Source organism: Watersipora subatra, chromosome 8, assembly GCF_963576615.1.
Source record: "Watersipora subatra chromosome 8, tzWatSuba1.1, whole genome shotgun sequence".
NCBI classification, from domain to species: Eukaryota; Metazoa; Bryozoa; class Gymnolaemata; order Cheilostomatida; family Watersiporidae; genus Watersipora; species Watersipora subatra.
In genome coordinates this window covers 26497844-26521333 of record NC_088715.1, presented here as the reverse complement: position 1 = coordinate 26521333, position 23490 = coordinate 26497844, and the positions used below count along the sequence as shown (strand labels likewise).

General features: G+C 38.0%; 10 non-coding genes across 10 annotated transcripts; all 10 read left to right on the top strand.

The window, feature by feature from the left end:
• The first annotated feature begins 9394 nt into the window (after nt 1-9394).
• Trnan-guu (transfer RNA asparagine (anticodon GUU)) lies at nt 9395-9468 on the top strand. The gene has a single exon. It is a non-coding gene; the product is annotated as a tRNA-Asn (tRNA).
• Nucleotides 9469-10050: 582 nt separating this feature from the next.
• On the top strand, nt 10051-10124 carry Trnan-guu (transfer RNA asparagine (anticodon GUU)). Its single transcript has one exon. It is a non-coding gene; the product is annotated as a tRNA-Asn (tRNA).
• A 1566-nt stretch (nt 10125-11690) lies between these two features.
• Trnan-guu (transfer RNA asparagine (anticodon GUU)) lies at nt 11691-11764 on the top strand. Its single transcript has one exon. It is a non-coding gene; the product is annotated as a tRNA-Asn (tRNA).
• Nucleotides 11765-12018: 254 nt separating this feature from the next.
• Trnan-guu (transfer RNA asparagine (anticodon GUU)) lies at nt 12019-12092 on the top strand. Its single transcript has one exon. It is a non-coding gene; the product is annotated as a tRNA-Asn (tRNA).
• Nucleotides 12093-12346: 254 nt separating this feature from the next.
• Trnan-guu (transfer RNA asparagine (anticodon GUU)) lies at nt 12347-12420 on the top strand. The gene has a single exon. It is a non-coding gene; the product is annotated as a tRNA-Asn (tRNA).
• A 1892-nt stretch (nt 12421-14312) lies between these two features.
• Trnan-guu (transfer RNA asparagine (anticodon GUU)) lies at nt 14313-14386 on the top strand. The gene has a single exon. It is a non-coding gene; the product is annotated as a tRNA-Asn (tRNA).
• A 3205-nt stretch (nt 14387-17591) lies between these two features.
• Nucleotides 17592-17665, top strand: Trnad-guc (transfer RNA aspartic acid (anticodon GUC)). The gene has a single exon. It is a non-coding gene; the product is annotated as a tRNA-Asp (tRNA).
• Nucleotides 17666-20869: 3204 nt separating this feature from the next.
• Nucleotides 20870-20943, top strand: Trnan-guu (transfer RNA asparagine (anticodon GUU)). The gene has a single exon. It is a non-coding gene; the product is annotated as a tRNA-Asn (tRNA).
• A 254-nt stretch (nt 20944-21197) lies between these two features.
• On the top strand, nt 21198-21271 carry Trnan-guu (transfer RNA asparagine (anticodon GUU)). The gene has a single exon. It is a non-coding gene; the product is annotated as a tRNA-Asn (tRNA).
• A 1566-nt stretch (nt 21272-22837) lies between these two features.
• Nucleotides 22838-22911, top strand: Trnan-guu (transfer RNA asparagine (anticodon GUU)). Its single transcript has one exon. It is a non-coding gene; the product is annotated as a tRNA-Asn (tRNA).
• The last annotated feature ends 579 nt before the right edge of the window (nt 22912-23490 follow it).

Genomic DNA, 23490 nt, shown 5'->3' with positions numbered 1-23490 from the left:
TTTTGTCTTGCTCGTTTCACAGGTTAGATATTCTGACATGTTTTCTTTGTGGCATAATCTTGTAGCAAGTTCCTTTGGTAACCGAACAGTTTGTAGTTCAATTTCTGTCAAAGACGATGGTTTTTTAAGTTTAATACGCGCAGTATTAAAAACTAGCAAACGGTTAGGTGTCATGCTCGTTTCACAGATTAAAAAGCCTGTTATGTTGTCTTTGTGGTGCGATCGGTTAGCGCGTTTGGCTGTTATCCGAAAGGTTGGTGGTTCGAGCCTACTCAGGGACGAGCCCTTATAAATTTTGACACAATCAATTTCGAAACTTAAAAATGAATTTTTGTCTTGCTCGTTTCACAGGCTAGATATTCTGACACATTATCTTTGTGGCACATTCTGGTAGCACGTTCCATTCGTAACAAAACAGTTGTTAGTTCAATTTCTGCCATAGACGATTGTTTTTAATTTTAATATGCGCAGTATCAAAAGTCAACAAATGATTAGCTGTCACGCACGTTTCACAGATTAAAAAGCTTGATATGTTGTCTCTGTGGTGCAATCGGTTACCGCATTTGGCTGTTAACCGAAAAGTTGATGGTTCAAGCCCACCCAGGGACGAGCATTCATAAATTTTAACACAATCAAATTCGAAACTTGAAAATGAATTTTTGTTTTGCTCGTTTCACAGGTTTGATATTTTGACATGTTTTTTTGTGGCACATTTTGGCAGCGCGTTCGTTTGGTAACCAAACAAGTGGTAGTTCAATTTCTGCCGTAGATGATTGTTTTTAATTTTGGTAAGCACAGTATTAAAAACCAGCAAATAAGTAGTTGTCATCTTCGTTTCACAGATTAAAAAGCCTGTTATGTTGTCTCTGTGGTGCAATCGGTTACCGCATTTGGCTGTTAACCGAAAAGTTGATGGTTCAAGCCCACCCAGGGACGAGCATTCATAAATTTTGACACAATCAAATTCGAAACTTGAAAATGAATTTTTGTCTTGCTCGTTTCACAGGTTTGATATTTTGACATGTTTTTTTGTGACACATTCTGGCAGCACGTTTGTTTGGTAACCAACCAGTTGATAGTTCAATTTTTGCCAAAGATGATTGTTTTTAATTTTAGCAAGCGCAGTATTAAAAACCAGCAAATATTTAGGTGTCATGCTCGTTTCACAGATTAAAAAACCTGTCATGTTGTCTCTGTGGCGCAATCGGTTAGCGCGTTTGGCTGTTAACCGAAAGGTTGGTGGTTCAAGCCCACCCAAGGACGAGCATTTATAAATTTGGACACAATCAAATTCGAAACTTGAAAATGAATTTTTGTCTTGCTCGTTTCACAGGTTAGATATTCTGACATGTTTTCCTTGTGGCACATTCTGGTAGCACGTTTGGTTGTTCACCAAACAGTTGTTAGTTCAATTTCTCGCATAGACGGTTGTTTTTAATTTTAATACACACAATTTTAAAAACCAGCAAATGATTAGGTGCCATGCTCGTTTCACAGATTAAAAAACCTGTTATGTTGTCTCTGTGGCGCAATCGGTTAGCGCGTTCGGCTGTTAACCGAAAGGTTGGTGGTTCAAGCCAACCCAGGGACGAGCATTTATAAATTTTGACACAATCAAATTCAAAACTTGAAAATGAATTTTTGTCTTGCTCGTTTCACAGGTTAGATATTCTGACATGTTTTCTTTGTGGCACAATCTTGTAGCGCGTTCGGTTGGTCACCAAACAGTAGTTGGTTCAATTTCTCGCATAGACGGTTGTTTTTAATTTTAATACACACAATTTTAAAAACCAGCAAATGATTAGGTGTCATGCTCGTTTCACAGAATAAAAAACCTGTCATGTTGTCTCTGTGGCGCAATCGGTTCGCGCGTTCGGCTGTTAACCGAAAGGTTGGTGGTTCAAGCCCACCCAAGGACGAGCATTTATAAATTTTGACACAATCAAATTCGAAACTTGAAAATGAATTTTTGTCTTGCTCGTTTCACAAGTTAGATATTTTGACATGTTTTCTTTGTGGCACATTCTGGCAGCGCGTTCGTTTGGTAACCAAACAGTTGGTAGTTCAATTTCTGTCATAGATGATTGTTTTTAATTTTGGTAAGCACAGTATTAAAAACCAGCAAATAAGTAGTTGTCATCTTCGTTTCACAGATTAAAAAGCCTGTTATGTTGTCTCTGTGGTGCAATCGGTTAGCACGTTCGGCTGTTAACCGAAAGGTTGGTGGTTCAAGCCCACCCAGGGATGAGCACTTATAAATTTTGACACAATCAAATTCGAAACTTGAAAATGAATTTTTGTCTTGCTCGTTTCACAAGTTAGATATTTTGACATGTTTTCTTTGTGGCACATTCTGGCAGCGCGTTCGTTTGGTAACCAAACAGTTGGTATTTCAATTTTTGCCATAGATGATTGTTTTTAATTTTAGTAAGCGCAGTATTAAAAACCAGCAAATATTTAGGTGTCATGCTCGTTTCACAGATTAAAGAACCTGTCATGTTGTCTCTGTGGTGCAATCGGTTAGTGCGTTCGGCTGTTAACCGAAAGGTTGGTGGTTCAAGCCCACCCAGGGACGAGCATTTATAAATTTTGGCACAATCAAATTCGAAACTTGAAAATGAATTTTTGTCTTGCTCGTTTCACAGGTTAGATATTCTGACATGTTTTCTTTGTGGCATAATCTTGTAGCAAGTTCCTTTGGTAACCGAACAGTTTGTAGTTCAATTTCTGTCAAAGACGATGGTTTTTTAAGTTTAATACGCGCAGTATTAAAAACTAGCAAACGGTTAGGTGTCATGCTCGTTTCACAGATTAAAAAGCCTGTTATGTTGTCTTTGTGGTGCGATCGGTTAGCGCGTTTGGCTGTTATCCGAAAGGTTGGTGGTTCGAGCCTACTCAGGGACGAGCCCTTATAAATTTTGACACAATCAATTTCGAAACTTAAAAATGAATTTTTGTCTTGCTCGTTTCACAGGTTAGATATTCTGACACATTATCTTTGTGGCACATTCTGGTAGCACGTTCCATTCGTAACAAAACAGTTGTTAGTTCAATTTCTGCCATAGACGATTGTTTTTAATTTTAATATGCGCAGTATCAAAAGTCAACAAATGATTAGCTGTCATGCTCGTTTCACAGATTAAAAAGCTTGATATGTTGTCTCTGTGGTGCAATCGGTTAGCGCGTTCGGCTGTTAACCGAAAGGTTGGTGGTTCAAGCCCACCCAAGGACGAGCATTTATAAATTTTGACACAATCAAATTCGAAACTTGAAAAGTAACTTTTGTCTAGCTCGTTTCAAAAGTTAGATATTTAGACATGTTTTCTTTGTGGCACATTCTGGCAGCACAATCGTTTAGTAACCAAAGAGTTGATAGTTCAATTTCTGCCATAGATGATTGTTTTTAATTTCATTACACACATTATTTAAAACCAGCAAATGATTAGGTGCCATGCTCGGTTTCACAGATTAAAAAACCTGTTATGTTGTCTCTGTGGTGCAATCGGTTAGCGCGTTCGGCTGTTAACCGAAAGGTTGGTGGTTTAAGCCCACCCAGGGACGAGCATTCATAAATTATGACACAATCAAATTCGAAACTTGAAAAAGAATTTTTGTCTTGCTCGTTTCACAGGTTAGATATTCTGACATGTTTTCTTTGTGGCACATTCTGGTAGCGCGTTCGGTTGGTCACCAAACAGTTGTTTGTTCAATTTCTCGCATAGACGATTGTTATTAATTTTAATACACACAATTTTAAAAACCAGCAAATGATTAGGTGTCATGTTCGTTTCACTGATTAAAAAACCTGTTATGTTGTCTCTGTGGTGCAATCGGTTAGCGCGTTCGGCTGTTAACCGAAAGGTTGGTGGTTCAAGCCCACCCAGGGACGAGCTTTTATAAATTTTGACACAATCAAATTCGAATTTTAAAAATGAATTTTTGTTTTGCTCGTTTCACAGGTTTGATATTTTGACATGTTTTCTTAGTGGCACATTCTGGTAGCGCGTTCGGTTGGTCACCAAACAGTTGTTTGTTCAATTTCTCGCATAGACGATTGTTATTAATTTTAATACACACAATTTTAAAAACCAGCAAATGATTAGGTGTCATGCTCGTTTCACAGATTAAAAAACCTGTTATATTGTCTCTCTGGTGCAATCGGTTAGCGCGTTCGGCTGTTAACCGAAAGGTTGGTGGTTCAAGCCCACCCAAAGATGAGCACTTATAAACTTTGACACAATCAATTTCGAAACTTGAAAATGAATTTTTTGTCTTGTTCATTTCACAAGTTAGATATTTTTACATGTTATCTTCGTGGCACATTCTTGTACCATGTTCCTTTGGTAACCGAACAGTTGTTAGTTCAATTTATGCCATAGACGATTGTTTTTAATTTTAAATCGCACAGTATTAAAAACCAGCGAATGATTAGGTGTCACGCTCGTTTCACAGATTAAAAAGCCTGTTATGTTGTCTCTGTGGCGCAATCGGTTAGTGCATTTGGCTGTTAACCGAAAGGTTGGTGGTTCAAGCCCACCCAGGGACGAGCATTCATAAATTATGACACAATCAAATTCGAAACTTGAAAATGAATTTTTGTCTTGCTCGTTTCACAGGTTAGATATTCTGACATGTTTTCTTTGTGGCACATTCTGGTAGCGCGTTCGGTTGGTCACCAAACAGTTGTTTGTTCAATTTCTTGCATAGACGATTGTTATTAATTTTAATACACACAATTTTAAAAACCAGCAAATGATTAGGTGTCATGCTCGTTTCACAGATTAAAAAACCTGTTATATTGTCTCTCTGGTGCAATCGGTTAGCGCGTTCGGCTGTTAACCGAAAGGTTGGTGGTTCAAGCCCACCCAAAGATGAGCACTTATAAACTTTGACACAATCAATTTCGAAACTTGAAAATGAATTTTTTGTCTTGTTCATTTCACAAGTTAGATATTTTTACATGTTATCTTCGTGGCACATTCTTGTACCATGTTCCTTTGGTAACCGAACAGTTGTTAGTTCAATTTATGCCATAGACGATTGTTTTTAATTTTAAATCGCACAGTATTAAAAGCCAGCGAATGATTAGGTGTCACGCTCGTTTCACAGATTAAAAAGCCTGTTATGTTGTCTCTGTGGCGCAATCGGTTAGTGCATTTGGCTGTTAACCGAAAGGTTGGTGGTTCAAGCCCACCCAGGGACGAACACTTATAAATTTTGACACAATCAAATTCGAAACTTGAAAATGAAATTTTGTCTTGCTCGTTTCACAAGTTAGATATTTTGACATGTGTTCTTTGTGGCACATTCTGGCAGCACGTTCGTTTGGTAACCAAATAGTTGGCAGTTCAATTTCTGCCATAGATGATTGTTTTTAATTTTGGTAAGCGCAGTATTAAAAACCAGCAAATAATTAGGTGTCATGCTCGTTTCACAGATTAAAAAGCCTGTTATGTTGTCTCTGTGGCGCAATCGGTTAGCGCGTTTGGCTGTTAACCGAAAGGTTGGTGGTTTAAGCCCACCCAGGGACGGGCATTTATAAATTTTGACACAATCAAATTCGAAACTTGAAAATGAATTTTTGTCTTGCTCGTTTCACAGGTTAGATAGTCTGACATGTTTTCTTTGTGGCATAAGTTTGTAGCATGTTCCTTTGGTAACCGAACAGTTTGTAGTTCAATTTCTGTCAAAGACGATGGTTTTTAATTTTAATACGCGCAGTATTAAAAACCAGCAAATGATTAGGTGTCATGCTCGTTTCACAGATTAAAAAACCTGTTATGTTATCTCTGTGGTGCAATCGGTTAGCGCGTTCGGCTGTTAACCGAAAGGTTGGTGGTTCAAGCCCACCCAGGGACGAGCATTTATAAATTTTGACACAATCAAATTCGAAACTTGAAATTGAATTTTTGTCTTGCTCGTTTCACAGGTTTGATATTCTGACATGTTTTCTTTGTGGCACATTTTGGTATCGCGTTCGGTTGGTCACCAAACAGTTGATTGTTCAATTTCTCGCATAGACGATTGTTTTTAATTTTAATACACACAATTTTAAAAACAAGCAAATGATTAGGTGTCATGCTCGTTTCACAGATTAAAAAACCTGTTATGTTGTCTCTGTGGTGCAATCGGTTAGCGCGTTCGGCTGTTAACCGAAAGGTTGGTGGTTCAAGCCCACCCAGGGACGAGCATTTATAATTTTTGACACAATCAAATTCGAAACTTAAGATTGAATTTTTGTCTTGCTCGTTTCACAGGTTTGATATTTTGACATGTTTTTTTTGTGACACATTCTGGCAGCACGTTCGTTTGGTAACCAACCAGTTGGTATTTCAATTTTTGCCATAGATGATTGTTTTTAATTTTAGTAAGCGCAGTATTAAAAACCAGCAAATATTTAGGTGTCATGCTCGTTTCACAGATTAAAAAACCTGTCATGTTGTCTCTGTGGCGCAATCGGTTAGCGCGTTTGGCTGTTAACCGAAAGGTTGGTGGTTCAAGCCCACCCAGGGACGAGCATTCATAAATTTTGACACAATCAAATTCGAAACTTGAAAATGAATTTTTGTCTTGCTCGTTTCACAGGTTTGATATTTTGACATGTTTTTTTGTGACACATTCTGGCAGCACGTTTGTTTGGTAACCAACCAGTTGATAGTTCAATTTTTGCCAAAGATGATTGTTTTTAATTTTAGTAAGCGCAGTATTAAAAACCAGCAAATATTTAGGTGTCATGCTCGTTTCACAGATTAAAAAACCTGTCATGTTGTCTCTGTGGCGCAATCGGTTAGCGCGTTTGGCTGTTAACCGAAAAGTTGGTGGTTCAAGCCCACCCAAGGACGAGCATTTATAAATTTGGACACAATCAAATTCGAAACTTGAAAATGAATTTTTGTCTTGCTCGTTTCACAGGTTTGATATTTTGACATGTTTTCTTTGTGGCACATTCTGGTAGCGCGTTCGGTTGGTCACCAAACAGTTGTTTGTTCAATTTCTCGCATAGACGATTGTTATTAATTTTAATACACACAATTTTAAAAACCAGCAAATGATTAGGTGTCATGCTCGTTTCACAGATTAAAAAACCTGTTATATTGTCTCTCTGGTGCAATCGGTTAGCGCGTTCGGCTGTTAACCGAAAGGTTGGTGGTTCAAGCCCACCCAAAGATGAGCACTTATAAACTTTGACACAATCAATTTCGAAACTTGAAAATGAATTTTTTGTCTTGTTCATTTCACAAGTTAGATATTTTTACATGTTATCTTCGTGGCACATTCTTGTACCATGTTCCTTTGGTAACCGAACAGTTGTTAGTTCAATTTATGCCATAGACGATTGTTTTTAATTTTAAATCGCACAGTATTAAAAACCAGCGAATGATTAGGTGTCACGCTCGTTTCACAGATTAAAAAGCCTGTTATGTTGTCTCTGTGGCGCAATCGGTTAGTGCATTTGGCTGTTAACCGAAAGGTTGGTGGTTCAAGCCCACCCAGGGACGAGCATTCATAAATTATGACACAATCAAATTCGAAACTTGAAAATGAATTTTTGTCTTGCTCGTTTCACAGGTTAGATATTCTGACATGTTTTCTTTGTGGCACATTCTGGTAGCGCGTTCGGTTGGTCACCAAACAGTTGTTTGTTCAATTTCTTGCATAGACGATTGTTATTAATTTTAATACACACAATTTTAAAAACCAGCAAATGATTAGGTGTCATGCTCGTTTCACAGATTAAAAAACCTGTTATATTGTCTCTCTGGTGCAATCGGTTAGAGCGTTCGGCTGTTAACCGAAAGGTTGGTGGTTCAAGCCCACCCAAAGATGAGCACTTATAAACTTTGACACAATCAATTTCGAAACTTGAAAATGAATTTTTTGTCTTGTTCATTTCACAAGTTAGATATTTTTACATGTTATCTTCGTGGCACATTCTTGTACCATGTTCCTTTGGTAACCGAACAGTTGTTAGTTCAATTTATGCCATAGACGATTGTTTTTAATTTTAAATCGCACAGTATTAAAAGCCAGCGAATGATTAGGTGTCACGCTCGTTTCACAGATTAAAAAGCCTGTTATGTTGTCTCTGTGGCGCAATCGGTTAGTGCATTTGGCTGTTAACCGAAAGGTTGGTGGTTCAAGCCCACCCAGGGACGAACACTTATAAATTTTGACACAATCAAATTCGAAACTTGAAAATGAAATTTTGTCTTGCTCGTTTCACAAGTTAGATATTTTGACATGTGTTCTTTGTGGCACATTCTGGCAGCACGTTCGTTTGGTAACCAAACAGTTGGCAGTTCAATTTCTGCCATAGATGATTGTTTTTAATTTTGGTAAGCGCAGTATTAAAAACCAGCAAATAATTAGGTGTCATGCTCGTTTCACAGATTAAAAAGCCTGTTATGTTGTCTCTGTGGCGCAATCGGTTAGCGCGTTTGGCTGTTAACCGAAAGGTTGGTGGTTTAAGCCCACCCAGGGACGGGCATTTATAAATTTTGACACAATCAAATTCGAAACTTGAAAATGAATTTTTGTCTTGCTCGTTTCACAGGTTAGATAGTCTGACATGTTTTCTTTGTGGCATAAGTTTGTAGCATGTTCCTTTGGTAACCGAACAGTTTGTAGTTCAATTTCTGTCAAAGACGATGGTTTTTAATATTAATACGCGCAGTATTAAAAACCAGCAAATGATTAGGTGTCATGCTCGTTTCACAGATTAAAAAACCTGTTATGTTATCTCTGTGGTGCAATCGGTTAGCGCGTTCGGCTGTTAACCGAAAGGTTGGTGGTTCAAGCCCACCCAGGGACGAGCATTTATAAATTTTGACACAATCAAATTCGAAACTTGAAAATGAATTTTTGTCTTGCTCGTTTCACAGGTTTGATATTCTGACATGTTTTCTTTGTGGCACATTTTGGTATCGCGTTCGGTTGGTCACCAAACAGTTGTTTGTTCAATTTCTCGTATAGACGATTGTTTTTAATTTTAATACACACAATTTTAAAAACAAGCAAATGATTAGGTGTCATGCTCGTTTCACAGATTAAAAAACCTGTTATGTTGTCTCTGTGGTGCAATCGGTTAGCGCGTTCGGCTGTTAACCGAAAGGTTGGTGGTTCAAGCCCACCCAGGGACGAGCATTTATAATTTTTGACACAATCAAATTCGAAACTTAAGATTGAATTTTTGTCTTGCTCGTTTCACAGGTTTGATATTTTGACATGTTTTTTTTGTGACACATTCTGGCAGCACGTTCGTTTGGTAACCAACCAGTTGGTATTTCAATTTTTGCCATAGATGATTGTTTTTAATTTTAGTAAGCGCAGTATTAAAAACCAGCAAATATTTAGGTGTCATGCACTTTTCACAGATTAAAAAACCTGTTATGTTGTCTCTGTGGCGCAATCGGTTAGCGCGTTCGGCTGTTAACCGAAAGGTTGGTGGTTCAAGCCCACCCAGGGATGAGCACTTATAAATTTTGACACAATCAAATTCGAAACTTGAAAATGAATTTTTGTCTTGCTGGTTTCACAGGTTAGATATTCTGAGATGTTTTCTTTGTGGCATAATCTTGTAGCATGTTCCTTTGGTAACCGAACAGTTTGTAGTTCAATTTCTGTCAAAGATGATGGTTTTTAATTTTAATACACGCAGTATTAAAAACCAGCAAATGATTAGGTGTCATGCTCGTTTCACAGATTAAAAAGCCTGTTATGTTGTCTCTGTGGTGCAATCGGTTACCGCATTTGGCTGTTAACCGAAAAGTTGGTGGTTCAAGCCCACCCAGGGACGAGCATTTATAAATTTTGACACAATCAAATTCGGAAATTAAAAATGAATTTTTGTTTTGCTCGTTTCACAGGTTTGAAATTTTGACATGTTTCTTTTGTGACACATTCTGGGAGCACGTTCGTTTGGTAACCAAACAGTTGTTGGTTCAATTTCTCACATAGACGGTTGTTTTTAATTTTAATACACACAATTTTAAAAACCAGCAAATGATTAGGTGTCATGCTCGTTTCACAGATTAAAAAACCTGTTATGTTGTCTCTGTGGCGCAATCGGTTAGCGCGTTCGGCTGTTAACCGAAAGGTTGGTGGTTCAAGCCCACCCAGGGACGAGCATTTATAAATTTTGACACAATCAAATTCGAAACTTGAAAATGAATTTATGTCTTGCTCGTTTCACAGGTTAGATATTCTGACATGTTTTCTTTGTGGCATAATCTTGTAGCAAGCTCCTTTGGTAACCGAACAGTTTGTAGTTCAATTTCTGTCAAAGACGATGGTTTTTAATTTTAATACGCGCAGTATTAAAAACCAGCAAATGTTTAGGTGTCATGCTCGTTTCACAGATTAAAAAGCCTGTTATGTTGTCTCTGTGGCGCAATCGGTTATTGCGTTCGGCTGTTAACCGAAAGGTTGGTGGTTCAAGCCCACCCAGGGACGAGCACTTATAAATTTTGACACAATCAAATTCGAAACTTGAAAATGAATTTTTGTCTTGCTCGTTTCACAAGTTAGATATTTTGACATGTTTTCTTTGTGGCACATTCTGGCAGCGCATTTGTTTGGTAACCAAAGAGTTGGTAGTTCAATTTCTGCCATAGATGATTGTTTTTAATTTTGGTAAGCACAGTATTAAAAACCAGCAAATAAGTAGTTGTCATCTTCGTTTCACAGATTAAAAAGCCTGTTATGTTGTCTCTGTGGTGCAATCGGTTACTGCATTTGGCTGTTAACCGAAAAGTTGGTGGTTCAAGCCCACCCAGGGACGAGCATTTATAAATTTTGACACAATCAAATTCGAAACTTGAAAATGAATTTTTGTCTTGCTCGTTTCACAAGTTAGATATTTTGACATGTTTTTTTTGTGGCACATTCTGGCAGCCCGTTCGTCTGGTAACCAAACAAGTGGTAGTTCAATTTCTGCCGTAGATGATTGTTTTTAATTTTGGTAAGCACAGTATTAAAAACCAGCAAATAAGTAGTTGTCATCTTCGTTTCACAGATTAAAAAGCCTGTTATGTTGTCTCTGTGGTGCAATCGGTTACCGCATTTGGCTGTTAACCGAAAGGTTGGTGGTTCAAGCCCACCCAGGGACGAGCATTTATAAATTTTGACACAATCAACTTCGAAACTTAAAAATGAATTTTTGTCTTGCTCATTTCACAGGTTTGATATTTTGACATGTTTTTTTTGTGACACATTCTGGCAGCACGTTTGTTTGATAACCAACCAGTTGGTAGTTCAATTTTTGCCAAAGATGATTGTTTTTAATTTTAGTAAGCGCAGTATTAAAAACCAGCAAATATTTAGGTGTCATGCTCGTTTCACAGATTAAAAAACCTGTCATGTTGTCTCTGTGGCTCAATCGGTTAGCGCGTTCGGCTGTTAACCGAAAGGTTGGTGGTTCGAGCCCACCCAGGGACGAGCATTTATAAATTTGGACACAATCAAATTCGAAACTTGAAAATGAATTTTTGTCTTGCTCGTTTCACAGGTTAGATATTCTGACATGTTTTCTTTGTGGCACATTCTGGTAGCACGTTCGGTTGTTCACCAAACAGTTGTTGGTTCACTTTCTCGCATAGACGGTTGTTTTTAATTTTAAAACACACAATTTTAAAAACCAGCAAATGATTAGGTGCCATGCTCGTTTCACAGAATAAAAAACCTGTTATGTTGTCTCTGTGGCGCAATCGGTTAGCGCGTTCGGCTGTTAACCGAAAGGTTGGTGGTTCAAGCCCACCCAGGGACGAGCATTTATAAATTTTGACACAATCAAATTCGAAACTTGAAAATGAATTTTTGTCTTGCTCGTTTCACAGGTTAGATATTCTGACATGTTTTCTTTGTGGCACAATCTTGTAGCACGTTCGGTTGGTCACCAAACAGTAGTTGGTTCAATTTCTCGCATAGACGGTTGTTTTTAATTTTAATACACACAATTTTAAAAACCAGCAAATGATTAGGTGTCATGCTCGTTTCACAGATTAAAAATCCTGTTCTGTTGTCTCTGTGGTGCAATCGGTTAGCACGTTCGGCTGTTAACCGAAAGGTTGGTGGTTCAAGCCCACCCAGGGACGAGCATTTATAAATTTTGACACAATCAACTTCGAAACTTAAAAATGAATTTTTGTCTTGCTCGTTTCACAGGTTTGATATTTTGACATGTTTTTTTTGTGACACATTCTGGCAGCACGTTCGTTTGGTAACCAACCAGTTGGTTTTTCAATTTTTGCCATAGATGATTGTTTTTAATTTTAGTAAGCGCAGTATTAAAAACCAGCAAATGTTTAGGTGTCATGCTCGTTTCACAGATTAAAAAACCTGTTATGTTGTCTCTGTGGCGCAATCGGTTAGTGCGTTCGGCTGTTAACCGAAAGGTCGGTGGTTCAAGCCCACCCAGGGACGCGCATTTATAAATTTTGACTCAATCAAATTCGAAACTTGAAAATGAATTTTTGTCTTGCTCGTTTCACAGGTTAGATATTCTGACATGTTTTCTTTGTGGCACAATCTTGTAGCAAGTTCCTTTGGTAACCGAACAGTTTGTAGTTCAATTTCTGTCAAAGACGATGGTTTTTAATTTTAATACGCGCAGTATTAAAAACTAGCAAACGATTAGGTGTCATGCTCGTTTCACAGATTAAAAGGCCTGTTATGTTGTCTCTGCGGTGCAATCGGTTAGTGCGTTCGGCTGTTAACTGAAAGGTTGGTGGTTCAAGACTACCCTGGGACGAGCACTTATAAATTTTGACACAATCAAATTCGAAACTTGAAAATGAATTTTTGTCTTGCTCGTTTCACAAGTTAGATATTTTGACATGTTTTCTTTGTGGCACATTCTTGTAGCATGTTCCTTTGGTAACCGAACAGTTTGTAGTTCAATTTCTGTCAAAGACGATGGTTTTTAATTTTAATACGCGCAGTATTAAAACCAGCAAATGATTAGGTGTCATGCTCGTTTCACAGATTAAAAAACCTGTTCTGTTGTCTCTGTGGTGCAATCGGTTAGCGCGTTCGGCTGTTAACCGAAAGGTTGGTGGTTCAAGCCCACCCAGGGACGAGCACTTATAAATTTTGACACAATCAAATTCGAAACTTGAAAATGATCTTTTGTCTTGCTCGTTTCACAAGTTAGATATTTTGACATGTTTTCTTTGTGGCACATTCTGGCAGCGCGTTCGTTTGGTAACCAAACAGTTGGTAGTTCAATTTCCTTCATAGATGATTGTTTTTAACTTTGGTAAGCACAGTATTAAAAACCAGCAAATAAGTAGTTGTCATCTTCGTTTCACAGATTAAAAAGCCTGTTATGTTGTCTCTGTGGTGCAATCGGTTAGCGCGTTCGGCTGTTAACCGAAAGGTTGGTGGTTCAAGCCCACCCAGGGACGAGCATTTATAAATTTTGACACAATAAATTCGAAACATGAAAATGAATTTTTGTCTTGCTCGTTTCACAGGTTAGATATTCTGACATGTTTTCTTTGTGGCATAATCTTGTAGCATGTTCTTTTGGTAACCGAACAGTTTGTAGTTCAATTTCTGTCAAAGACGATGGTTTTTAATTTTAATACGCGCAGTATTAAAAACCAGCAAATGATTAGGTGTCATGCTCGTTTCACAGATTAAAAAGCCTGTTATGTTGTCTCTGTGGTGCAATCGGTTAGTGCGTTCGGCTGTTAACCGAAACGTTGGTGGTTCAAGCCCACCCAGGGACGAGCACTTATAAATTTTGACACAATCAAATTCGAAACTTGAAAATGAATTTTTGTCTTGCTCGTTTCACAAGGTAGATATTTTGACATGTTTTTTTTGTGGCACATTCTGGCAGCCCGTTCGTCTGGTAACCAAACAAATGGTAGTTCAATTTCTGCCGTAGATGATTGTTTTTAATTTTGGTAAGCACAGTATTAAAAACCAGCAAATAAGTAGTTGTCATCTTTGTTTCACAGATTAAAAAGCCTGTTATGTTGTCTCTGTGGTGCAATCGGTTACCGCATTTGGCTGTTAACCGAAAGGTTGGTGGTTCAAGCCCACCCAGGGACGAGCATTTATAAATTTTGACACAATCAAATTCGAAACTTAAAAATGAATTTTTGTCTTGCTCATTTCACAGGTTTGATATTTTGACATGTTTTTTTTGTGACACATTCTGGCAGCACGTTTGTTTGGTAACCAACCAGTTGGTAGTTCAATTTTTGCCAAAGATGATTGTTTTTAATTTTAGTAAGCGCAGTATTAAAAACCAGCAAATATTTAGGTGTCATGCTCGTTTCACAGATTAAAAAACCTGTCATGTTGTCTCTGTGGCGCAATCGGTTAGCGCGTTCGGCTGTTAACCGAAAGGTTGGTGGTTCGAGCCCACCCAGGGACGAGCATTTATAAATTTGGACACAATCAAATTCGAAACTTGAAAATGAATTTTTGTCTTGCTCGTTTCACAGGTTAGATATTCTGACATGTTTTCTTTGTGGCACATTCTGGTAGCACGTTCGGTTGTTCACCAAACAGTTGTTGGTTCAATTTCGCGCATAGACGGTTGTTTTTAATTTTAATACACACAACTTTAAAAACCAGCAAATGATTAGGTGCCATGCTCGTTTCACAGATTAAAAAACCTGTTATGTTGTCTCTTTGGCGCAATCGGTTAGCGCGTTCGGCTGTTAACCGAAAGGTTGGTGGTTCAAGCCCACCCAGGGACGAGCATTTATAAATTTTGACACAATCAAATTCAAAACTTGAAAATGAATTTTTGTCTTGCTCGTTTCACAGGTTAGATATTCTGACATGTTTTCTTTGTGGCATAATCTTGTAGCATGTTCCTTTGGTAACCGAACAGTTTGTAGTTCAATTTCTGTCAAAGACGATGGTTTTTAATTTTAATACGCGCAGTATTAAAACCAGCAAATGATTAGGTGTCATGCTCGTTTCACAGATTAAAAAACCTGTTCTGTTGTCTCTGTGGTGCAATCGGTTAGCGCGTTCGGCTGTTAACCGAAAGGTTGGTGGTTCAAGCCCACCCAGGGACGAGCACCTATAAATTTTGACACAATCAAATTCGAAACTTGAAAATGATCTTTTGTCTTGCTCGTTTCACAAGTTAGATATTTTGACATGTTTTCTTTGTGGCACATTCTGGCAGCGCGTTTGTTTGGTAACCAAACAGTTGTTTGTTCAATTTCTGCCATAGATGATTGTTTTTAGTTTTGGTAAGCACAGTATTAAAAACCAGCAAATAAGTAGTTGTCATCTTCGTTTCACAGATTAAAAAGCCTGTTATGTTGTCTCTGTGGTGCAATCGGTTAGTGCGTTCGACTTTTATCCAAAAGGTTGGTGGTTCAAGCCCACCCAGGGACGAGCCTTTGTAAATTTTGACACAATCAAATTCGAAACTTGAAAATGAATTTTTGTTTTGCTCGTTTCACAAGTTAGATATTTTGACATGTTTTCTTTTTGACACATTCTGGCAGCACGTTCGTTTGGTAACCAACCAGTTGGTATTTCAATTTTTGCCATAGATGATTGTTTTTAATTTTACTAAGCGCAGTATTAAAAACCAGCAAACAATTACGTGTCATGCTCTTTTCACAGATTAAAAAGCCTGTTATGTTGTCTCTGTGGCACAATCGGTTAGTGCGTTCGGCTGTTAACCGAAAGGTTGGTTGTTCAAGCCCACCCAGAGACGAGCCTTTGTAAATTTTGACACAATCAATTTCGAAACTTGAAAATGATTTTTTATTTTGCTCGTTTCACAGGTTAGATATTTTGACATGTTTTCTTTGTGGCACATTCTGGTAGCACGTTAGGTTGGTCACTAAACAGTTGTTGGTTCAATTTCTCGCATAGATGATTGCTTTTAATTTTAATACACACACTTTTAAAAACCATCAAATGATTAGGTGTCATGCTCAGTTCAAAGATTAAAAAGCCTGTTATGTTGTTTCTGTGGTGCAATCGGTTAGTGCGTTCGGCTGTTAACCGAAAGGTTGGTGGTTCAAGCCCACCCAGGGACGAGCATTTATAAATTTTGACACAATCAACTTCGAAACTTAAAAATGAATTTTTGTCTTGCTCGTTTCACAGGTTTGATATTTTGACATGTTTTTTTTGTGACACATTCTGGCAGCACGTTCGTTTGGTAACCAACCAGTTTGTATTCCAATTTTTGCCATAGATGATCGTTTTTAATTTTAGTAAGCGCAGTATTAAAAACCAGAAAATAATTAGGTGTCATGCTCGTTTCACAGATTAAAAAGCCTGTTATGTTGTCTCTGTGGTGCAATCGGTTAGCGCGTCCGGCTGTTAACCAAAAGGTTGGTTGTTCAAGCCCACCCAGAGACGAGCCTTTGTAAATTTTGACACAATTAATTTCGAAACTTGAAAATGTTTTTTTGGTTTTGCTCGTTTCACAGGTTAGATATTTTGACATGTTTTCTTTGTGGCACATTCTGGTAGCACGTTCGGTTGGTCACTAAACAGTTGTTGGTTCAATTTCTCGCATAAACGATTGTTTTTAATTTTAATTCACACAATTTTAAAAACCAGCAAATGATTAGGTGTCATGCTCGTTTCACAGATTAAAAAACCTGTTATGTTGTTTCTGTGGCGCAATTGGTTAGCGCGTTCGGCTGTTAACCGAAAGGTTGGTGGTTCAAGCCAACCCAGGGACAAGCATTTATAAATTTTGACACAATCAACTTCGAAACTTGAAAATGATTTTTGTTTTGCTCGTTTCACAGGTTAGATATTTTGACATGTTTTCTTTGTGGCACATTCTGGTAGCACGTTCGGTTGGTCACTAAACAGTTGTTGGTTCAATTTCTCGCATAGACGATTGTTTTTAATTTTAATACACACAATTTTAAAAACCAGCAAATGATTAGGTGTCATGCTCGTTTCACAGATTAAAAAACCTGTTATTTTGTCTCTGTGGTGCAATCGGTTAGCGCGTTCGGCTGTTAACCGAAAGGTTGGTGGTTCAAGCCCACCCAGGGACGAGCATTTATAAATTTTGACACAATCAAATTCGAAACTTGAAAATGAATTTTTGTCTTGCTCATTTCACAGGTTAGATATTCTGACATGTTTTCTTTGTGGCATAATCTTGTAGCATGTTCCTTTGGTAACCGAACAGTTTGTAGTTCAATTTCTGTCAAAGACGATGGTTTTTAATTTTAATACGCACAGTATTAAAAACTAGCAAACGATTAGGTGTCATGCTCGTTTCACAGATTAAAAAGCCTGTTATGTTGTCTCTGCGGTACAATCGGTTAGTGCGTTCGGCTGTTAACTGAAAGGTTGGTGGTTCAAGCCCACCCAGAGACGAGCATTTATAAATTTTGACACAATCAAATTCAAAACTTGAAAATGAATTTTTGTCTTGCTCGTTTCACAGGTTAGATATTCTGACATGTTTTCTTTGTGGCACATTCTGGTAGCACGTTCGGTTGGTCACCAAACAGTTGTTGGTTCAATTTCTCGCATAGACGGTTGTTTTTAATTTTAATACACACCATTTTAAAAACAAGCAAATGATTAGGTGTCATGCTCGTTTCACAGATTAAAAAACCTCATATGTTGTCTCTGCGGCGCAATCGGTTAGCGCGTTCGGCTGTCAACCGAAAAGTTGGTGGTTCAAGCCCACCCAGGGACGAGCATTTATAAATTTTGACACAATCAAACTCGAAACTTGAAAATGAATTTTTGTCTTGCTCGTTTCACAGGTTAGATATTCTGACATGTTTTCTTTGTGGCACAATCTTGTAGCATGTTCCTTTGGTAACCGAACAGTTTGCAGTTCAATTTCTGTCAAAGACGATGGTTTTTAATTTTAATACGCGCAGTATTAAAAACCAGCAAATGATTAGGTGTCATGCTCGTTTCACAGATTAAAAAGCCTGTTATGTTGTCTCTGTGGTGCAATCGGTTAGCGGGTTCGGCTGTTAACCGAAAGGTTGGTGGTTCAAGCCCACCCAGGGACGAGCCCTTGTAAATTTTGAACCAATCAAATTCGAAACTTGAAAATGAATTTTTGTCTTGCTCGTTTCACAGGTTAGATATTCTGACATGTTTTCGTTGTAGCATAATCTTGTAGCATGTTCCTTTGTTAACCGAACAGTTTGTAGTTCAATTTCTGTCAAAGACGATGGTTTTTAATCTTAATACGTGCAGTATTAAAAACCAGCAAATGATTAGGTGTCATGCTCGTTTCACAGATTAAAAAGCCTGTTATGTTGTCTCTGTGGCACAATCGGTTAGCGCGTTCGGCTGTTAACCGAAAGGTTGGTGGTTCAAGCCCACCCTGGGACGAGCACTTATAAATTTTGACACAATCAAATTCGAAACTTGAAAATGAATTTTTGTCTTGCTCGTTTCACAAGTTAGATATTTTGACATGTTTTTTTTGTGGCACATTCTGGCAGCGCGTTCGTTTGGTAACCGAACAGTTGGTAGTTCAATTTCTGTCATAGACGGTTGTTTTTAATTTTAATACACACAATTTTAAAATCCAGCAAATGATTAGGTGTCATGCTCGTTTCACAGATTGAAAAACCTGTTATGTTGTCTCTGTGGCGCAATCAGTTAGCGCGTTCGGCTGTTAACCGAAAGGTTGGTGGTTCAAGCCCGCCCAGGGACGAGCATTTATAAATTTTGACACAATCAAATTCGAAACTTGAAAATGAATTTTTGTCTTGCTCGTTTCACAAGTTAGATATTTTGACATGTTTTCTTTGTGGCACATTCTGGCAGCGCGTTTGTTTGGTAACCAAAGAGTTCGTAGTTCAATTTCTGCCATAGATGATTGTTTTTAATTTTAGTAAGCGTAGTATTAAAAACCAGCAAATAATTAGGTGTCATCTTCGTTTCACAGATTAAAAAGCCTGATATGTTTTCTCTGTGGTGCAATCGGTTATCGCATTCGGCTGTTAACCGAAAAGTTGGTGGTTCAAGCCCACCCAGTGACGAGCCCTTGTAAATTTTGAACCAATCAAATTCGAAACTTGAAAATGAATTTTTGTCTTGCTTGTTTCACAGGTTAGATATTCTGACATGTTATCTTTGTGGCACATTCTTGTAGCATGTTCCTTTGGTAACCGAACAGTTGTTAGTTCAATTTCTGCCGTAGACGATTGTTTGTAATTTTAAATCGCACAGTATTAAAAACCAGCAAATAATTAGGTGTCATCTTCGTTTCACAGATTAAAAAACCTGTTACGTTGTCTCTGTGGCGCATTCGGTTAGCGCGTTCAGCTGTTAACCGAGAGGTTGGTGGTTCAAGCCCACTCAGGGACGAGCCTTTGTAAATTTTGACACAATCAAGTTCGAAACTTAAAAATGAATTTTTGTCTTGCTCGTTTCACAGGTTAGATATTTTGACATGTTTACTTTGTGACACATTCTGGCAGCACGTTCGTTTGGTAACCAACCAGTTGGTATTTCAATTTTTGCCATAGATGATTGTTTTTAATTTTAGTAAGCGCAGTATTAAAAACCAGCAAATAATTAGGTGTCATGCTCGTTTCACAAATTAAAAAACCTGTTATGTTGTCTCTGTGGTGCAATCGGTTAGCGCGTTCGGCTGTTAACCGAAAGGTTTGTGGTTCGAGCCTACTCAGGGACGAGCATTTATAAATTTTGACACAATCAAATTCGAAACTTGAAAATGAATTTTTGTCTTGCTCGTTTCACAGGTTACATATTCTGACATGTTTTCTTTGTGGCACATTCTGGTAGCGCGTTCGGATGGTCACCAAACAGTTGTTTGTTCAATTTCTCGCATAAACGATTGTTTTTAATTTTAATTCACACAATTTTAAAAACCAGCAAATGATTAGGTGTCATGCTCGTTTCACAGATTAAAAAACCTGTTATGTTGTCTCTGTGGTGCAATCGGTTAGTGCGTTCGGCTGTTAACCGAAAGGTTGGTGGTTCAAGCCCGCCCAGGGACGAGCATTTATAAATTTAGACACAATCAAATTCGAAACTTAAAAATGAATTTTTGTCTTGCTCGTTTCACAGGTTTGATATTTTGACATGTTTTCTTTTTGACACATTCTGGCAGCACGTTCGTTTGGTGACCAACCAGTTTGTATTCCAATTTTTGCCATAGATGATCGTTTTTAATTTTAGTAAGCGCAGTATTAAAAACCAGAAAATAATTAGGTGTCATGCTCGTTTCACAGATTAAAAAGCCTGTTATGTTGTCTCTGTGGCGCAATCGGTTAGCGCGTCCGGCTGTTAACCAAAAGGTTGGTTGTTCAAGCCCACCCAGAGACGAGCCTTTGTAAATTTTGACACAATTAATTTCGAAACTTGAAAATGATTTTTGTTTTGCTCGTTTCACAGGTTAGATATTTTGACATGTTTTCTTTGTGGCACATTCTGGTAGCACGTTCGGTTGGTCACTAAACAGTTGTTGGTTCAATTTCTCGCATAGACGATTGTTTTTAATTTTAATACACACAAATTTAAAAACCAGCAAATGATTAGGTGTCATGCTCGTTTCACAGATTAAAAAACCTGTTATGTTGTTTCTGTGGCGCAATTGGTTAGCGCGTTCGGCTGTTAACCGAAAGGTTGGTGGTTCAAGCCAACCCAGGGACGAGCATTTATAAATTTTGACACAATCAACTTCGAAACTTGAAAATGATTTTTGTTTTGCTCGTTTCACAGGTTAGATATTTTGACATGTTTTCTTTGTGGCACATTCTGGTAGCACGTTCGGTTGGTCACTAAACAGTTGTTGGTTCAATTTCTCGCATAGACGATTGTTTTTAATTTTAATACACACAATTTTAAAAACCAGCAAATGATTAGGTGTCATGCTCGTTTCACAGATTAAAAAACCTGTTATTTTGTCTCTGTGGCGCAATCGGTTAGCGCGTTCGGCTGTTAACCGAAAGGTTGGTGGTTCAAGCCCACCCAGGGACGAGCATTTATAAATTTTGACACAATCAAATTCGAAACTTGAAAATGAATTTTTGTCTTGCTCGTTTCACAGGTTAGATATTCTGACATGTTTTCGTTGCGGCATAATCTTGTAGCATGTTCCTTTGTTAACCGAACAGTTTGTAGTTCAATTTCTGTCAAAGACGATGGTTTTTAATCTTAATACGTGCAGTATTAAAAACCAGCAAATGATTAGGTATCATGCTCGTTTCACAGATTAAAAAGCCTGTTATGTTGTCTCTGTGGCGCAATCGGTTAGCGCGTTCGGCTGTTAACCGAAAGGTTGGTGGTTCAAGCCCACCCAGGGACGAGCACTTATAAATTTTGACACAATCAAATTCGAAACTTGAAAATGAATTTTTGTCTTGCTCGTTTCACAAGTTAGATATTTTGACATGTTTTCTTTGTGGCACATTCTGGCAGCGCGTTCGTTTGGTAACCGAACAGTTGGTAGTTCAATTTCTGTCATAGACGGTTGTTTTTAATTTTAATACACACAATTTTAAAATCCAGCAAATGATTAGGTGTCATGCTCGTTTCACAGATTGAAAAACCTGTTATGTTGTCTCTGTGGTGCAATCGGTTAGCGCGTTCGGCTGTTAACCGAAAGGTTGGTGGTTCAAGCCCACCCAGGGATGAGCATTTATAAATTTTGACACAATCAAATTCGAAACTTGAAAATGAATTTTTGTCTTGCTCGTTTCACAGGTTAGATAGTCTGACATGTTTTCTTTGTGGCACAGTCATGTAGCATGTTCCTTTGGTAACAGAACAGTTTGTAGTTCAATTTATGTCAAAGACGATGGTTATTGATTTTAATTCGCGCAGTATTAAAAACCAGCAAATGATTAGGTGTCATGCTCGTTTCACAGGTTAAAAAACCTGTTATGTTGTCTCTGTGGTGCAATCGGTTAGCGCGTTCGGCTGTTAACCGAAAGGTTGGTGGTTCAAGCCCACCCAGGGACGAGCATTTATAAATTTTGACACAATCAAATTCGAAACTTGAAATTGAATTTTTGTCTTGCTCGTTTCACAGGTTAGATATTCTGACATGTTTTTTTTGTGGCACAGTCATGTATCATGTTCCTTTGATAACCGACCAGTTTGTAGTTCAATTTCTGTCAAAGACGATGGTTTTTAATTTTAATACGCGCAGTATTAAAAACCAGCAAATGATTAGGTGTCATGCTCGTTTCACAGATTAAAAAACCTGATATGTTGTCTCTGTGGTGCAATCGGTGCGCGCGTTCGGCTGTTAACCGAAAGGTTGGTGGTTCAAGCACACCCAAGGACGAGCATTTATAAATTTTGACACAATCAAATTCGAAACTTGAAAATGACTTTTTGTCTTGCTCGTTTCACAGGTTAGATATTTTGACATGTTTTCTTTGTGGCACATTCTGGTAGCGCGTTCGGTTGGTCACCAAACAGTTGTTTGTTCAATTTCCCGCATAGACGATTGTTTTTAGTTTTAATACACACAATTTTAAAAACCAGCAAATGATTAGGTGTCATGCTCGTTTCACAGATTAAAAAACCTGTTATGTTGTCTCTGTGGCGCAATCGGTTAGCGCGTTCGGCTGTTAACCGAGAGGTTGGTGGTTCAAGCCCACCCAGGGAAGAGCATTTGTAAATTTTGACACAATCAAATTCGAAACTTGAAATTGAATTTTTGTCTTGCTCGTTTCACAGGTTTGATATTTTGACATGTTTTTTTTGTGACACTATCTGGCAGCACGTTCGTTTGGTAACCAACCAGTTGGTATTTCAATTTTGGCCATAGATGATTGTTTTTAATTTTAGTAAGCGCAGTATTAAAAACCAGCAAATAATTAGGTGTCATGCTCGTTTCACAGATTAAAAAACCTGATATGTTGTCTCTGTGGTGCAATTGGTTAGCGCGTTCGGCTGTTAACCGAAAGGTTGGTGGTTCAAGCCCACCCAGGGACGAGCATTTATAAATTTTAACACAATCAACTTCGAAACTTGAAAATGAAATTTTGTGATGCTCGTTTCACAGGTTAGATATTCTGACATGTTTTCTTTGTGGCACAATCTTGTAGCATGTTCCTTTGGTAACCGAACAGTTTGTAGTTCAATTTCTGTCAAAGACGATGGTTTTTAATTTTAATACGCGCAGTATTAAAAACCAGCAAATGATTAGGTGTCATGCTCGTTTCACAGATTAAAAAGCCTGTTATGTTGTCTCTGTGGTGCAATCGGTTAGCGCGTTCGGCTGTTAACCGAAAGGTTGGTGGTTCAAGCCCACCCAGGGACGAGCATTTATAAATTTTGACACAATCAAATTCGAAACTTAAAAATGAATTTTTGTCTTGCTCGTTTCACAAGTTTGATATTTTGACATGTTTTTTTTGTGACACATTCTGGCAGCACGTTCGGTTGGTCACTAAACAGTTGTTGGTTCAATTTCTCGCATAGACGATTGTTTTTAATTTTAATACACAATTTTAAAAACCAGCAAATAATTAGGTGTCATCTTCGTTTCACAGATTAAAAAGCCTGATATGT